Source organism: Sitophilus oryzae, unplaced genomic scaffold (genome assembly GCF_002938485.1).
Source record: "Sitophilus oryzae breed Bouriz unplaced genomic scaffold, Soryzae_2.0 scaffold_165_pilon_pilon, whole genome shotgun sequence".
NCBI lineage: Eukaryota > Metazoa > Arthropoda > Insecta > Coleoptera > Curculionidae > Sitophilus > Sitophilus oryzae.
Genome location: NW_022146347.1, coordinates 2,008,339 through 2,024,759, shown reverse-complemented (window position 1 = coordinate 2,024,759; position 16,421 = coordinate 2,008,339). Strand labels below are relative to the sequence as shown.

General features: G+C 31.7%; 1 protein-coding gene across 1 annotated transcript in view; it reads right to left on the bottom strand.

The window, feature by feature from the left end:
- Positions 1 to 15,844, bottom strand: part of LOC115880798 (spectrin beta chain, non-erythrocytic 2) — a 180,430-nt gene extending 164,586 nt beyond the window's left edge. The window contains exon 1 of the mRNA XM_030898085.1: positions 15,652 to 15,844. The gene's annotated coding sequence lies outside the window, so the exon portion shown is untranslated. The remainder of the gene's footprint in view (positions 1 to 15,651) is intronic.
- Between the last annotated feature and the right edge of the window lie 577 nt (positions 15,845 to 16,421).

Below are 16,421 nucleotides of genomic sequence, written 5' to 3'. Positions count from 1 at the left end.
CACATTTTCTGACAACTATTATAGATTCTCGGAAATGAAGATACAGTCTCTATATCAGAAGAACCTAGTTCTGCTCTAGACTTTGTGAATGATATGTATTCGAACAGTGAATTTTTGTCACTTATACATAAATTTTAAAATAAATCCCTGCGTTTAGCGGTCTAATGGATTCACACGAAATCACTTTAAAGATCGATCTAGCATTTAAATTGATGAATAGATATTTTTATATAGTTTTATAACATTTACAATTACATATTTTTCGATTTATTATCTGTTATAAAAATATTTTTTCTAGTTTTCTAGGACACCTTTTTGATGACTTTTACAGTTACTTTTTGATTTATTATAAAGTTTCAATAAAAACATTTTTTTTTATTTAAATCACATGATTACAATTAAAAATATCACTTGATTTAAATCACGATTTAAATCATGATTTAAATCATTTGATTTAAATCATGCCAACCCTGGCCAATATAATGTAACGACAATTTGACTCGAAATACCAAGTATGTTGTACCAAATTATTGGTAAAAAAAGTGCTTTTTCCAAATATGCTAATGAGACATCCTCGTTCCATTTGAAAAAATTGAGTTATGATTAAAAATACAATTTCATCATCGTATAACCGGCCAGGACTAGACACGAAAAATATTAGACGATCAAATCTATTTTTCCCAGGATCATTGATGAAAAATTAGTGGTTTTAATACAACCATGACGCTTTAGATTGAAATTTAAAATGCTATTTTTGCAAAATGCAAAAAAAATTAATTATAAAAAAATAAAGTTATAAGGTTGAGCAACTTTTAAGACGCACCCGGTATAAATAAAACTGCCAATATTAAAACGTTTTTTTTTGTAATTTTTATACTGGTCTCTTACCACATTCGCACTATACTTTCTTTGAAAAATAAAGACAATAGGTATTCACACAAAATCACAAACATTAAAAATTAAGAACAAAATCATCGTTTATGTTTTTTTTTTTATTTTAAAAAAGAAAATAAGTAATCGCTTACCGACTCCATGCTCACAAAAGTAAATATAAACTACACTCATTTCTTAACGAAAAAAAAACACTACTTCTTAAAACAATTTAACTAAGATAAAGATAGTTTCTTTGTTGATATGATACATCGAATTTTCTCACTTGTGTCATTATAATTAATGTTTAATTTCAATCGACAGAAAAGAATATTTAACCCCGCCGGTATTCAGTCGACAGTTAACATAAACTAACGTGAAGCAAAGACCATAAGTCAGAGGGAACAGCAAGAGTACTATGGCATTCTCAGTGGCGGCACTGAAGCTTGTCTGTAAAGTGTTGTTTTACCTGTATAGATATTTGATAATATGTATAAAGGACAAAACAATAAAGATATACAATTGAGAATGTATCAAATTCTTATTAAATGAAAATTATCTATTACCAGTAAAATAAGTACCATACGATTCCGACATTAGAGTTGTCTTGGAAATTAAGATCATTTCATATCTCGTTTTTTATGTAAAATCAGGAGTCGCTAGAGGACAAGGAGATTGGAATTAGAGTCAATAGAGTCTGGATAAATAACATACGATATGCCGATGACACAGTTTTGGTTGCGGATAACATGGATGATTTACAACAGTTGGTTAGTATGGTAGGAGAATGTAGTCAAAGAATGGGACTTGCCATTAACACAAAGAAAACAAAATTCATGGTTATCACGAGAGAAGTGGATGAGTTGAGAGATGTCAGCTTAACATACGAAGGAAAATTCATAGAACGGGTCGAAAAATTCAAGTACCTGGGAGCTTGACTTCACGAGGACTGGTCATCTGACAGGGCCATTAAGTGCAGAATCGAGCAAGCCCGGGGCGCATTCCTGAAATTTAAAAAAGTCTTCACCTGTAGCGGTGTCGAACTTGAGCTTCGGTTGAGATTTGTGGAATGCTACGTCTGGTCGGTACTCCTCTACGGCGTGGAGAGTTGGACACTAAAAGCAAGTGCCACAAACAGACTGGAAGCTTTCGAAATGTGGATATACCGCAGAATCCTCAAGATACCATGGACGGCCAAGATAAGAAACGAGGATGTACTTTGTAAGACGTATTAATAGAGAACGTGAACTCTTCAACATATAAAAAGGAGAAAGACCGCATATCTGGGTCACGTCATGCGTAACCATAAATACACATTTCTCGAGGGCAAGATCGAGGGCAGAAGAGGTTTGGGACGGAAAAATGTCGTGGCTGCGGAACATAAGACAGTGGACAGGCATTAATAACATACAGACGTTGATCCACACAGTCAGAGATAGGGAAGCCATGGAAAGTGTGGTTGCAAACATCCATTAATGAATAAGCAGAGAAAGAAGATATGTAAAATAAAATTGGGAATATCATCGATCGTCATTTCCAAACCAACTTGACGCCGTTTTCTTATAATGCCATACACATACACCTTCAAATGTTCGAATTCAAGATCGAAAGGATTATTAAGGTACACTGACCAGAGCCGCACGCGCCGCATCGACCGAAGAAAAATATTGTTTCTGTTACTTTCAATGAAGATGCGCACACTAGTCAGAGCCGCATGGCTTCATTTAATCTATGTTATCTTCTTGTGTCGGTACCTTTAAAAAAAGAAAATTTTTGCGAATCTAAAATTTGTCAACATTCATGGGACACAGGCTACAGAGTAGACTTTAAACTTTAACAATGCAAAAATTATACTATGTGTGCAAAGTTAAATAGGCTGTCCTAATCCAATCAAATATAAATAAATGTATTTATTGCTCAGGCATCTGTAGATGTTAGTTAATGTCTCGGTTAATGTATAACAGTTGATTGAAAGAATTAGGAAGATACGCAACCTAATGTACGAAAACAAGGCTGATTTGATTTCCCCTTACGTCTCAAGTGATGTACGGTGGAGACACCAATCGTTCTGCGGTCAACGCTTAAAACACTTATACATATCATAATATGAATACAAAAAATAATATGTTCAGACGTCATTTGACTAAACAGAGATATAAACCACATAAAAAATACATTAATAAAAAACGACTATCCACCATATTTTATTGACAAAACATTAAACGAAATACAAACCCCAAATCATAGACACAATGATAACAATATACAATATATTATACAACTTACAATTCCATACATACGAGGCGTTTCGGAAAAAATAAGAAGGATAGGAAAACAATATAAGACGAACATCTTTCAAAACACAAAATACACTTAGATCCATTTTATCACATACTAAACCTATGAATACAGAACAACAAACAAAACTGTAATATACCAAATACCATGCTAATGCGATAAATTTTACATTGGTGAAACATCTAGACGCCTAAATGTTCGAATTAAAGAACATAAAGATTATTTAAGAAAGAGAGATTTTCACAAATCTAAGATTTGTCAGCATTCATGGGACACAGGGCACAGAATAAATTTTAATAACGCCAAAATTATCATGAAAGAAGCGATAGCCTCTAAAAGAAAAATAAAAGAGGCTTTTTTAATACAATCTAATAAAAATAAATGTATTGCTCATGCATCTGTAGATGTTAGTAATGTATGGCAATCGCTTCTTTGATTTTAAAGAACATAACATAAATAAACATAACATACCTACGTAAAAATTAAAAATAATCATACAGAAAGTTTGGGGCTTTTTGGTTTTACCTTATTAAGTAATTGTTATCAGGTAGTAATTGTTAATTTTGAAGTTTAACTTGATATAATGTCATTTTAACAGAACGTCAACGGTTTTTGTAGACGTATCTGTTTGAAAAAACTAAAGTGTTCTCGAATAGTTGAATTTAAATATTTTAAATAATTTTTTTCTTTATTCTTTGTTTTTTTTTGCTTCCGACGCGACGACGGAAAGAGATAAACTTTCCGAAACGTTAAGCATTTTTTTGGTCGTTAGGCAAATTTGTATATATGTATACCTAACTTCTGACAAGTAGTTTCCGTTTGGGATTAACGCAGAAGTGTTTACAAAAAATAACTATTTTATTTTGTAGATTTTCTTGCAGTGGCGAAATACCCATATAGGATTTTTTGGAGAAAGAACCTTATTCAAACACTGAAAATAACAGATTTTTAAATAAGAGTTTGTGTGTCTGTACAGATTCCTGAAGTCTTAAAAATATAATCAATATAAAATATTATTTCTTGACATCAAGACATGAGATAAATTTGACACTTAACAGGACATTTCTTATGGATGTTAAAAAAAAACAGAAATAGTTTATAATTTATAACTAACATAAATTGGTCATAAGAATATAGGCGACATTTGCTGCAAGTGACAAACGAGTCGTCACTGGATGGCGTTCTATACATAGACAGGAATTCATGTGCAGATGTGATCTTAAACCGGGGGACACGTGGTCAGGGACAACTCACGTGCCCCGTGTACAACGCCTTTTGTTTGCCCGTTAATTTTAAGATTGACTTTAAAATGAACACGCCCGCCATTCAGGCATAATAGACGAGTATTAAAATATTTTATTATTTATACTTTCGTTCATTTTATTATCTGAGGCTCGATCTGAAGATATACTTAAAATACTGTATTCGTTTTTTAAAATTATATGTAGAATGTACACGGAGTTATTGAAGAACAGTGTTAGGGCTTTTAAATATACATTTATAATTAATATGCTGCGTATTCTGAATACACATGCCAAATTGCAAACTTTTTTTACAAGCCGATTTTAAGTAATTTAACAAGTTGACTGCCACGCGAAGCGCGTGTGCTTCGCGCCGGCCCCTATGCGTTGGGCCCCGCCGCTCATACGTGCTTCGCACTTTTTTTTTGGGTTTCTACACCAAGCCCAGTATCTCAGCGTTGCTTCGCGCTCTAATGATGTGCATATGGGTGACAAATGAGTATGGCCCAGCGAACAAAATATTGGTATTAGCCCGAGCATACATTAAATATAAAGGGTTATGATGTTATGAATATTATTTATGAATGTTATTTAAGATCATACCACAGATTATAATCTTTGTTTTTTCTTTATTGTTTTTCGTGGTTCCAATTTTCGGAATCGGGCACTAGTTAGGTGACTAGTTTGCGCACATAGCACGCCCACTTATGGCCTCTAAAATTGTGCACAGCGCCTGACCGGCACAGTTATTAGAGAGATATCGGAAAACCGAATAGCGTCATCCAGTATTTACGCGTACCTTATCATGGTTACGATATGCGCGAGTCAATTTTTAACGCAACACCCACTAATAACGTTATCGCCTGACGTAATTTGCGGATCAATTACACCAAGCGCTCTTTCTAAATAACCTCTGATAACGTACAAAAATTGCTTAAATGGGCATGTGCGGGTATTTGACAACCGGAGCTCGGCCGGCGAGATCTTTTATTTTAGGTTATGTTTGAATTGTTTTGAATTATTGCTTTAGTTTTATTAGGTAATTTGATATTTAAGTAGCTGGGATTAGTTAAATAAATATGGCCCAAAATATGGATTCCACCTCTTTCAATACTAAAGAACCTATAAAGAGTCTTAGGTTTACAGCAGATGACGACTTAGCCCTTCTCAGAGAATTTGTTGCTTGTTGCCCTAAACCCACTTGCAGACGTTGAACAATAAAGCACTGGAAATAAGCACTTTAGCCCTTTAGTTTTAAAATACCTAGTAAACAAAACAATTTCAAAGTTTTAAATTCAAAGTTAGGTTAAGTTTAAATAGCGGACGCGACGCGATCAGAATTCTTTCCGATCCGATAACTATAAATGAAGAGAGGTAATACCACCTCACGTAAAGGAAATAACACCTGGCCTTATTAACGTCCATGCACGCTATTCGGTTTAGCGATCTCTCTATTACGCTGTTTATTGTTATTTTACACGAGTTTATTTTTGCGCACAGGAAATTTGACTCGTTTGCACATTGTCATAAAAAACAATTTTCATACCACGAATTAGGGGCAAGATTTTTATCTGTATACTTATAGGATACCTAATCTGTGATCATACTATCGATCATTTATTATGCATTTCTGTTGCTTTTTTTGCGTTAACAACTTAAAAAATGTGTTGAGATATTTTTATTAAAAATACTATAAAAATTGGAGATAAACATTATAAGTAAGCGATAATAACATGATAAGTAGCAAAAGTAGTAGAGCTCACAATAAGCAACAATAAAAAATGAAATAAAAACTATTCTTTGGGACTTTTTTTCGAACGATCAGGTTAAACAAAACTAATTTATAATTAATCCTAATAGATAAACTTACAACTACCATACAACAAGAACTAAACAAATAATTTTTTAGAACTACGTGTGCATCGCATGGGGCCTGTATTCAAATTTTGTCTCTGAGGCTCCGCGATGCACACGTGCATCGCATTCAGAACTATGACGCATAAGATAAATAATATTATCATTAAACATTTTATGTGTTATTTATAACATTTTTGACCCATTTAAACAAAAAAACTATTGGGCCCCACATACAAAAAAATATTTACTATTTGGGCAGTCAACGTGTTAAGAATAACTGCATCTATTTTTAAATTAAAACTGAACAGGTAACAATGCAAAACCAGTCAAATGGCAACATACCTTAAGTTGTCAACCTATAATTTCATTTATCTATGCATGCTATGCCTATAATCCCTAGTCCCTAGATGACGTCAAAAAACTGACAGTACCTTTAGAAAGTATAGGGATCAAACAATCCTTATCTCTATAGTATCCTTGGGGATTTCCTATGTTTCCAACGACGATGAAACACCCGGTATATTTCTGGATAACTATTGACTATTAACAAATTAAAATACTATGACCATTATCATCTTAACAATAAATCTACTGTTACTAATTAAAACGACAATACAAAAGTATATTATCAAAGTGAAATATTTCCTTAGTTCATAGGTTAAATAAATTTATATACTAACGGATAATTTAATTAAAATTATGAAATTATTCTGTAGTCTATTTACAAACAGTGATATAAGTATAAGTTACCATATGATCGAAAAAAAAACGGCGTCAGCGATGGCCATGAAATGAAGTTCGCTGTCATTTTATATGTAATATTATATGGGGAATGCCTTCGATCGTCACTACCTGGCCAACTGGACGCCATTTTTTCGATCATACGGTATTATTATGTATTAGATTTTAAATGACTATAAAATAAACCAAAAACATAAACATCAGCTGGGCGGCATAAATTCCATGCTTATGATAATTGTGTGGTTATACAAGTTATAAACAATATTATTAAAAAGTAAAGTAGAGTGCAAGCCAGGTAATGACGCCTAGGGCTTAACCTCGCCAAAATTATCATCGACCGTCATTCCCCAGCCATCTTTGACGCTTTTTTTTACGATCGTATGGTACATATCCCAGTTATAAAATGATTTAAGTGATAATATGAAGAAGAAGAAGAAGAACTGGAAGATAATAAATAATATCATACCCTTATATATGTCTTAAAATTTAAATTATTGCATAGTATAGAATGTTCCATGGTCCATGGTAGAGACAATAAATACACTTTTAAAGTTACACCATACAGTAATCGCACCGTGAAAAAACAACTTCAAGTTACCCTAGAAATGACCGATCGAGGATATTCACCATGTATAATTTTATATACAAATGTCATAATTTCCAAGGCCATTTGACGCCGTTTTCTTCAATCGTACCATATAACTGAAACTAAAGGCTGTACTTAAACTGCCGTTAAACGGTAGCCTACTGAAATGCCGTTAATAGGTATGACGTCGTTGATGTGACGCACTTGACGGCTTTTTAATGCTTTGGTTAAAATAGAGTAGGCTACTGATTAATACATAATAATTTGTAATGTAATGTTGTCCAAAATCCGTCGTGCCTTATTCTGAATAAAATTAACTTGGAACGGTGTATATGTAGGTCGTATATGTTGCCGTTGTAGATTTGAAAATGTATTTGCGATAAAATGTAATATATGGCATTGGTTTTCAGGTTTTTATTGCAAATTATAAACTGACAACTTAAAAATAATACACGTCAACTTAAAAATAATAATGCTACAGATAGCATTCTCTGCAAAACCACAGTTTTGATTTAGGTCGCTTAGTCAATCCTGCACAACGGATATGTCTCCATAGAAGGCATCTACTGCAACAAAGTGACATATGATTTTTCTGCGTGTCATCACTGCACACAGAACAAAACCAACTTTGTTGAAGTCGTTTCTGCTCAACTAGATTAGTTATTTTTTCAAAGGCTTTCTCGGTGCAAAAACTTCTAAAAATCGTAATTTACATTATTAGTTATTAATTTGGTAATTATTAGGTATCGCTAGACTTACCTTATCATGTGGATATCAACAGCCTCATCAAGAACGGCATGTGATATTTCTTCGGGGAGCATTTTAAGGTCTACAGTTTCAAGAAATTTCCCATTTGTGATGTCTCTAACGATGTTACGATCCTTAACGAAGCAATTCAGGATTACATTTTGTTTTTCATGATAGGATTGTTTAGCAAATGCTACAGTACATCTTTTCTTTTTCTTTGGTAGTCATATGACTGTTAAGTCCTGTCCTTTAGGACGTCCTTTATGAGAAAAATAGGTAATCCTATTTTAAGTAATTAATATGTAGCATCTACTGCAAGAAATTCTGGAAAAGCCTTCATTGTACTTTTCATGGTTGGACTTTGAATGAAAAGTCCTCTGAAATTATTGTCTTCGTCTCGCAAAACAGCTACATTGGCACCTGAAAACAGAGTAGTTATTGGGACTAATAAGACGATAATAGAATATTTTAGTTTACCGTATTTAGGTTTAAGTATATTTAAGCAGCCATCTAAGTTTTCTTTTCTTGATTGATCGGATATCTTCATATTTGTTAAATCTTGTAAAGTAACAATTTTACCAGTACTTTCTTGAACTTTTTGCTGTATCATTTTTCTATTGGCCTTCATATTCAAATAATCCTTGACGCTTTCCTTCATGTTACTGGAAAGTTTTCTTTGGCTATCATATTCAAATAATCCTTGACGCTTTCCTTCATGTTACTGGAAAGTTTTCTTTGGCTAGGGTTATGTGCATGTAGAACCTACAAAATATATCTTTTATGAATAAAATACTGTTCCAGCAAGAATTCTAAAAGCATACTATATGTCAACTAATCTGTAAACTTACCTTCGATGTGACATGATTGTGCTTCATTTGAACCTATGTTACCTCGAGTGCTTTTCCCTCAGACGATGCTTTGAATCTTACATGTACTGGGCAATCTTTAAATGTCCAAGACTGTCGAATTTTTTTCCCAGCGCCCTTAAACTTCTTTCCACCGTGATTACATGCATATAGAAGTTGATAATAAATCAAAGAGCTTTCTATTGGTCTCACAATTTTACTGCTTGCAATCGTACGGGCATCTCGTTTCCAAAATGTTGTGTACGTATTTTCACCAAGTTCCTCAATCGCTTTCTTTGCGTCAGCGAATGAGCTGAACCTATCCCCAATTTTCAGCATGCTAATTTCAGTCATGAAAAATAATTAGGTACCTAACTAACCTAAAAATGTTTATAGATAAATTAACAATCAGAAAACTAACTGAAACACTTACTCCATCCTGAACCGATAATATCCAGATGTACACCTTAATTAAAATCAACTTATAGCACTTATCACAAATTGTTACTACAACGATAATGCAAACGCGACGAAAAAAACATACCAAAAGGGCAACGGAAAACGGAACACAAATTGATTAACGGCATTTTATTACGCGACCGTTCGACGGCATTTTAACCAAAGCATTAAAAAGCCGTCAAGTGCGTCACATCAACGACGTCATATCTATTAACGGCATTTCAGTAGGCTACCGTTTAACGGCAGTTCAAGTACAGCGGAAAATAAAACGTTATCAAAGTCACTCGTGTGAAGTTGGCACCCTTTTTTCAAAAAATGAACTGGAATTTGAGAGTTCTGGATAGATTTACAATAGTTCTATAGTTCTTGATAAGTTAGATAAATAGTTCTGGCAAGTTCTGGTTAATTCCGGGAGATATGACAGGGGGGTGCCAACTTCACGTAGCACCCTTTTTTTATCCTGGAACAGTTCTGATAGTGGAAATATATTCTAGAACAAGAGTTCTATAGTTCCTGACTATTCATCAAAATAGTTCTAATGTATTAACCAAGTTATGAACAAAAATAAAATGGCAGCCTGCGCAGTTTAAATCGATTTTCTAGGTAAAAAATGATTTAAAGAATAGTTCTGAATAGAGTTCTGAATAGCACCCCAAAAGTTCTATAAGATGTACTATTTGATTTTTAAAAAATACCAATAATTAAAAATTTCATTGATGCCCGACTCTATAGATAGACATAAAAACCGACTTTACGAAGGAAATGCAATGTTGAAAAACAGTTCTGGTTAGAGTTCTGAATAGCACCCCAAAAGTTCTATAAGATGTACTATTTGATATTTTAAAAATACCCATAATTAAAAATTTCATTGATGCACGACTCTATAGAATAGATAGACATAAAAATCGACTCTACGAAGGAAATGCAATGTTGAAAAACAGTTCTGGTTAGAGTTCTGAATAGCACCCCAAAAGTTCTATAAGATGTACTATTTGATTTTTTAAAAATACCAATAATTAAAAACTTCATTGATGCACGACTCTATAGATAGACATAAAAATCGACTTTACGGAGGAAATGCAATGTTAAAAAACAGTTCTGGTTAGAGTTCTCAATAGCACCCCAAAAGTTCTATAAGATGTACTATTTGATTTTTTAAAAACACCCATAATTAAAAATTTCATTGATGCACGACTCTATAGATAGACATAAAAAACGGACTGTACGAAGGAAATGCAATGTTGAAAAACCGTTCTGGTTAGAGTTCTGAATAGCACCCCAAAAGTTCTATAAGATGTACTATTTGATTTTTTAAAAATACCAATAATTAAAAATTTCATTGATGCACGACTCTATAGATAGACATAAAAATCGACTCTACGAAGGAAATGCAATTTTGAAAAACAGTTCTGGTTAGAGTTCTGAATAGCACCCCAAAAGTTCTATAAGATGTACTATTTGATTTTTTAAAAATACCAATAATTAAACATTTCATTGATGCACGACTCTATAGATAGACATAAAAATCGACTTTACGGAGGAAATGCAATGTTGAAAAACAGTTCTGGTTAGAGTTCTGAATAGCACCCCAAAAGTTCTATAAGATGTACTATTTGATTTTTTAAAAATACCGATAATTAAACATTTCATTGATGCACGACTCTATAGATAGACATAAAAAACGGACTCTACGAAGGAAATGCAATGTTGAAAAACAGTTCTGGTTAGAGTTCTGAATAGCACCCCAAAAGTTCTATAAGATGTACTATTTGATTTTTTAAAAATACCAATAATTAAAAATTTCATTGATGCACGACGCTATAGATAGACATAAAAATCGACTCTACGAAGGAAATGCAATGTTGAAAAACATTTCTGGTTAGAGTTCTGAATAGCACCCCAACAGTTCTATAAGATGTACTATTTCATTTTTTAAAAATACCGATAATTAAAAATTTCATTGATGCACGACTCTATAGATAGACATAAAATTCGACTTTACGGAGGAAATGCAATGTTGAAAAACAGTTCTGGTTAGAGTTCTAAATAGCACCCCAAAAGTTCTATAAGATGTACTATTTGATTTTTTAAAAACACCCATAATTAAAAATTTCATTGATGCACGACTCTATAGATAGACATAAAAACTGACTCTACGAAGGAAATGCAATGTTGAAAAACACTTCTGGTTAGAGTTCTGAATAGCACCCCAAAAGTTCTATAAGATGTACTATTTGATTTCTTAAAAATACCAATAATTAAAAATTTCATTGATGCACGACTCTATAGATAGACATAAAAATCGACTTTACGGAGGAAATGCAATGTTGAAAAACAGTTCTGGTTAGAGTTCTGAATAGCACCCTAAAAGTTCTATAAGTTGTGCCAATTGATTTTTTTTAAATATTAATATTTAAAAATTTCATTGACTCCCGACGTTATGCAGTATGTCCCCGGATTTGAGGAAAATGCACTTTTCATAAAAAGTTTTACTTGTTCTTAAATGGATAATCCCGTTCATACTTTTCCAAATTTCCATACCGTTTTAGAAAAAAAAATTAAAAAAAAACATGGAAGTGTTATTTAATTTTATCTAAGTCCTAAAAATCAAAAGGCATTTCTATGATAAATACTATAACTTCGACTAAATTCTTTGATGGATGGTTTTTATAAATTTTGATTAACGTCATATTTTTTGCTCTTTTAAAATATCACACTTTCCGTAGTATTGTACTAAAAAAGATTTGTGCTTCTTTAACATTTCAAAACAGCAAAAAATATGGCTTTAATTAAAATTCTATCAATAACAATCAAAGAATGAAGATGAAATTACATTACCACAGAAACGCGTTTTGATTTTTAGGATTTTCCAACCATATTTTCATGTTTTCTTTAAATTTCTTTAAAACGGTATGGAAATTAGCAAAAGTATAAACAGAATTAACTATTTTAGAACAAGCCAATATTCTTATGAAGAATGCATTTTTCTTTTTTCTTAAAATAGGTCTCATAGAGGTTGACTTTAAGAGCAAAAAATAATATTGAGTAATAGCAAAGTAATAGTCAGACTAGAGTTTTTAATAACAGAAATTTTATAAAAAGATGGAATTACTTTGCATCTATAAAACTTACTATGATATCGAAAATTTGGTTGGCTCTGATTGATTCTAAATTACGTGGCAATAAAACTGATTAAAATGAATGTTTATGTAACGTGATATATTAATTTTTTCCTCCGTAATAGAAACTTTGGTAATAGTTAAGTTAGGTTTGTCACACTGGATATCGTTATTTGGTGTATGTGTAACTCGACACCCAAACAAAATACAAGGGCGAGTTGTTCAAGAACTGGCCGATTCGTCCTAATATAAACAAAGCCAGAGAATTTATTACAGAAAGACTGCGTCTAAAAAATACCATGGGTTTATAAAATATTGAGTCGTTATAAATAGAATATAAAGTATAGAAAGGTATTATACAAAGCATTCTTGGTAAGAACGTACGTATTTTTTAAGGTTAAATTTGCGATTTAATTATTTTGCACCTTTTGAGATTAAATTATATTTTATTTATATAAATTTGAAGCTAATAAATACATGTAACTTTGCATTCGTACAATTTGTATTCTCTTGTTTTTCATATAAATATCAAAGAATTTTAATTAAAAAAGTTGTTACATTAGTTTTTATTTTATGTTATGAATATTCTATATGCATAAATATAAGTTTCATTACCATTGGTCAGAAAAAAGTAAAAAGTATATATTCTAATTATTAAATTTTTATTAAATTAATAATATTTATTTTAACTGATCTTTTTAAGAGTTGAAAATTTACCAAAAAAATATAATTTAATGAGCCTTAATTTTAAATTTTATAATATATTTAACTTATTTACTTAACAGTTGAAGTAAAAATACTTATTTTTTTCTAATTTTATTATGCGTAATTTTAGTTGTATCATTTCAAAGTAACTTTTCACCCCCCCCAATGGCATTTCCTCCGTAAAGTCGATTTTTATGTCTATCTATAGAGTCGTGCATCAATTATTTTTGTTCATAACTTGGTTAATACATTAGAACTATTTTGATGAATAGTCAGGAACTATAGAACTCTTGTTCTAGAATATATTTCCACTATCAGAACTGTTCCAGAATAAAAAAAGGGTGCTACGTGAAGTTGGCACCCCCCTGTCATATCTCCCGAAATTAACCAGAACTATTTTTCTAACTTATCAAGAACTATAGAACTATTGTAAATCTATCCAGAACTCTCAAATTCCAGTTCATTTTTTGAAAAAAGGGTGCCAACTTCACCGAGTATCAAACTCAGCTTGAAAATAAACATCGCTGTCATTTTATTCCTATGTAAAATTAAATGGTACCTAAATGTCATAGATCGTAATTTCTTAGCCAACTTGACGTCATTTTTTCTATATAATAGGTAGTAATAGGTACAGTAGGTAGGTACAAAATTTCGGTATTTCAGTCGGCTTACGGAATAATAAGAAAATATACCGTATGATCAAAATTTATGTATTATCAAGTGGGCTATGCCTTTGGTATTTTAAAAATTCTCAAGTTATTTCTCATAGAATTATTTTTATTGTTTCAGTCATCAAACAAATCACACATGATCATAAAAGTTTTTGATCATATGTATTGTACCTATCTTTGTATTGTACCCATTGATATGCTCATGGTCCCTAGGTAGGTATACCGGGTGGGTCTCAAAATGGCTCACCTCTATAACTTTTTTTATTTTTTCAGATAAAAAAACGAGATTTGGTATATTAGTATATGACATAAATTAGGATTGATTTACGTATTCAATTGATTTTAGTCACTTCCTGTTTCACCGGAAATGACTACAACTTTTGATTTTTAAATGGCACCCTCCGTATTTTTTACTTAATTCGATAGAAAATGACATTCTGAATAGAATGACATAAGTATCTATATATAGTGTGTGATACTAAATTATTCGGAAAAGTGTCTTTTCTAAATATGCTAATGAGCCACCCTCGTTCCATTTGAAAAAATTGAGATATGATTAAAAATACGATTTGGGCATTTTAACCGGCCAGGACAAGACACGAAAAACATTAGACGATCAAATCTATTTTTCCAAAGCTCCTTGAATAAAAATTAGTGTTTTCAATACAACCATGGGACAATGGCACTCTAGATTGAAATTTAACATACGATTTTTTTTTAAAGCGAAAATGTCAAAAGTTGACATATGTCATTCTATTCAGAGTGTCATTTTCTAGCGAATAAAGTAATAAAATACCGAGGGTGTCATTTAAAAATCAAAAATTGTAGCCATTTCCGGTGAAACAGGAAATGACCAAAAATAACTGAATACGTCAATCAATCCTAATTTATGTTTTATGTCATATACACATACCTACCAAATCTGCATCTGGAAAAATAAAAAAAATGTTATAGGGGTGAGCCATTTTTGAGACGCACCCGGTATATAAATACAAATATAAGGTTAATACCTAGTGTTTACATAAGTTTTTTAAGGCATTATACCAAATATTCGATCAGAAATATCGGAATGTTTATTAAGAATATTCGAGTACCTATAGCACTAAAGTTGAAATCGAGGTTTAAATATTACTCCTGCTTGATAACTGAACATAAAAATTATTACTCACAAGGCATATGGTAGTAAGTGTATATAAATAATATAAAACAAGATATTTTTTTCAGAAACGTTAATGTCCAAAAACCTAGAACAGTAAAAGAAACCCATCGTTTCTAAACTGCGGCCTTGAAACAAGTACCACATTTGATTTGACGAAAATGTATTCAACTGAAAACCTGTCCAGTAGACCGATAAATTCAAAACCTCGTTTTACATTTAAAAGGAGAATTACCAACTATTACTGATATTATGGATATGGATACCATAGGCACACCGGTTTATTCCCATTTGTTAAAAACTGCTTTTCCACTGATGCTGTTGAACAAATAGTACCTAGAAATCAGATTTATTACCTGTTATATATGTTTCTTGTAGCTTGGTAATCCAAACACAACAAAATTCGTAACAATCACAAGTTTATCTTAAGTAACACATAAACAAACAAAACTATATCAAAAATGTTTAATGAAATAACGTAAACAACGAACGATTCAATTCGCTTAATACGCGTCGTGTTAAGTTAACCTTTGCCGAAGAATTCTAACTAAATTCACAACGGTTAGCTTTTTAACATTCCAACTTTCAACAGTCAACAGGTGTCCGATATGAGACGGCCAGTAAAGCTTTTACGTAAAATAGTGTCACGATCTAGCAACACTGTAAATATTTAAATCCCTTAAAAATTGATTTATTGTTAGACTTTTAGAATATTCTAATAAGTATCTTGGAATACTATTATAAACTAATTGACATACCTTTAATGTATTTAACAAAACGATACAATAAAACTAAATCAATTTCATAATTATAAATGAATATTGACGGTAAATTATATCAAGAGTGTTTTACTGGTTACATATCTAATAAGCTATGGTTTAAATTTAAGTACAAATGGAAAATTATTTTCTCTCGAATCTAAAAATCTAAATAGGTAACTTAAAAAAATTATAAACACAAACAGATATGTTTTAATTAACACGGGGTGTAAAAAACTAGCGCGCATAGATTCAAGGATTGATTACACAGTTTTAAAAATATAAAACGTTATCCATATTTTTTTGTGATTTGACCTTTCCCCAGAGTACATATTTATATTTCTATGATAGAGTACATAGTTATTTTG